This window comes from Bombus huntii, unplaced genomic scaffold (assembly GCF_024542735.1).
Source record: "Bombus huntii isolate Logan2020A unplaced genomic scaffold, iyBomHunt1.1 ctg00000219.1, whole genome shotgun sequence".
Lineage (NCBI taxonomy): Eukaryota > Metazoa > Arthropoda > Insecta > Hymenoptera > Apidae > Bombus > Bombus huntii.
The window spans coordinates 5,001-7,500 of NW_026099441.1; the positions used below are offsets into that span (position 1 = coordinate 5,001).

Consider the following 2,500-nt stretch of genomic DNA (forward strand, 5'->3'; position numbering starts at 1 on the left):
TCTTCTCTCCTCTCTCGACCGAGTTCCCATATTTGCTTTCTCTCTCAGTCTCGCCAAATATAATATTCTTTTAAGACGACGTCGGGGGCGCGGACCTTCGTGCGTCGAACACCGGCAAACGTAGCATATATCGCCTGATATGAAAAAAAAATCGGTCACGAGGAGAACACTACGAGTATATACGTTCGATAACCGATACACGAAGCGGTGCATAAGCGGGCGGTCGCCCTCGTAAGGACGACTCACGACGCCGCGAGCACTCACGCAGGTCCGTGACCGGTTCTCTCCGCTCTTATTCGTATCCCTTCGTATACCTTCGTCCGACTCTGAAACGTTCTCTTATAATTTTTAAGAAGAACGACGGCGGGTTGTCAAGGCAAGAAGGGACAGAGAGAGACAGAGGTAGAGTTTCGTAGTCTCCCGTGAACACGATAGATTATATATCGAGCATGCGTACGACTTGCACGGTCTCTGCACGACCGCGACGAACGCCGACGAGCGTCCAACAATCGCTCGTACGTCGCGTATGTTCTCTCCGTCCGCTCTTATTCGTATCCTCGTTCTTGTACCTTCGTCCGACTCTGAAACGTTCTCTTATATAAAGAAGAACGACGGCGGGTTGTTAAGGCAAGAAGGGACAGAGAGAGACAGATACGGAGAGTAACGATACGCAACGCAAGCAGTCTTAGGTTTACGTGAGCAACCCTCAGCCAGGCGTGGTCCAGGAATTGTATCCGTGGACCGCAATGTGCGTTCGAAATGTCGATGTTCATGTGTCCTGCAGTTCACACGTTGACGCGCAATTAGCTGCGTTCTTCATCGACCCACGAGCCAAGTGATCCACCGTTCAGGGTAATCTTTTATAAATTTACAACAGTTCAATACTCAAATGTACTCTTCTCGGTTCTAGCGAAGCCGAGTTCCGTCACGTTCGACCAACGGGAATCGAACGCGCAGAAGTCGCCATAGGATTGACGACACAAAAACGTTCGAAAAAAAAAGAAAACGACGAACGCGCGAAGATACGCGCGTTCGCCGGCCGGGCGTAAAGTACATTATGATATATAACAACCATCGAGATCGAAGCTCCGTTCGTCAGGAAACGACGGGGATATATACACCCGATTCTGAATCCTCTGTACAGCACACGATCTCGCGAACGAGTAAGCACGGTGGCTAGCCCATGTTATATATGTGTTTGATTCTACTCTCTCGTCCAATTATTCAAGAAACAGCGCGCGTGCATCTCTCCATCGTTCGGGTGATAGTAAAGATTCGATGGGATTCGCGCGGCCGTCCGCCTCGAGCGGTCTTTCGTCCCAATATCCAGAAGCAGAGTTTGAAAAACTCTAGCGACGGCACGGGTGTCCGACTCACGACATCGAGGTTTCGAAGCCGGCGATCCCCTCCGAACGGATGGCGACCACGCGACCGACTGAAAGCATGAAAAATCGACGAAAGATAGAACACATCTCCGTTCGGGTGGTGTTTTTTCTTTAAAAAAAAAAAAAAAAACAAAAATTCGATGGGACTCGCAGCCATCGTCCTCGCGCGGTCTTTCGTCCCGATATCCAGAAGCAGAGTTTGAAAAACTCTAGCGACGGCACGGGTGTCCGACTCACGACAACGAGGATAGACAGCCGGTCCCCTCCGAACGGGTTATGCGATGATAAACTCGATGAAACTTTAGTCTCGTTCAGGTAGTGTGTGTCTTGTAAATCAAAAATTCGATGGGACACGCATCCATCGTCCTCGCGCGGTCTTTCGTCCCAACATCCAGAAGCAGAGTTTGAAAAACTCTAGCGACGGCACGGGTGTCCGACTCACGACAACGAGGATAGACAGCCGGTCCCCTCTGAACGGTATATTATATATGAGATGATAGACGACAAACTGGATGAAACTTTAAGTCTCGTTCAGGTAGTGTGTAAATCAAAAATTCGATGGGACTCGCATCCGTCGTCCTCGCGCGGTCTTTCGTCCCGATATCCAGAAGCAGAGTTTGAAAAACTCTAGCGACGGCACGGGTGTCCGACTCACGACAACGAGGAAAGACAGCCGGTCCCCTCTGAACGGTATATTATATGAAACTTTAAGTCTCGTTCAGGTAGTGTGTAAGTCAAAAATTCGATGGGACTCGCATCCGTCGTCCTCGCGCGGTCTTTCGTCCCGATATCCAGAAGCAGAGTTTGAAAAACTCTAGCGACGGCACGGGTGTCCGACTCACGACAACGAGGATAGACAGCCGGTCCCCTCTGAACGGTATATTATATATGCGATGATAGACGACAAACTGGATGAAACTTTAAGTCTCGTTCAGGTAGTGTGTAAATAAAAAATTCGATGGGACTCGCATCCGTCGTCCTCGCGCGGTCTTTCGTCCCGATATCCAGAAGCAGAGTTTGAAAAACTCTAGCGACGGCACGGGTGTCCGACTCACGACAACGAGGAAAGACAGCCGGTCCCCTCTGAACGGTATATTATATGAAACTTTAAGTCT

At 49.7% G+C, this 2,500-nt stretch overlaps 1 long non-coding RNA gene and 1 other non-coding gene across 2 annotated transcripts in view; one reads left to right on the forward strand and one right to left on the reverse strand.

Moving 5' to 3' along the window:
* Positions 1-700: 700 nt before the first annotated feature.
* Positions 701-855, reverse strand: LOC126877695 (5.8S ribosomal RNA). Its single transcript, XR_007695252.1, has one exon. It is a non-coding gene; the product is annotated as a 5.8S ribosomal RNA (ribosomal RNA).
* Positions 856-1,879: 1,024 nt separating this feature from the next.
* The window catches only part of LOC126877694 (uncharacterized), a 971-nt gene continuing 350 nt past the window's right edge, over positions 1,880-2,500 (forward strand). Inside the window, exons 1-2 of the long non-coding RNA XR_007695251.1 lie at positions 1,880-2,000; positions 2,400-2,500. The exon at positions 2,400-2,500 is cut by the window's right edge and continues 350 nt beyond it. This is a non-coding gene — a long non-coding RNA (uncharacterized LOC126877694). The remainder of the gene's footprint in view (positions 2,001-2,399) is intronic.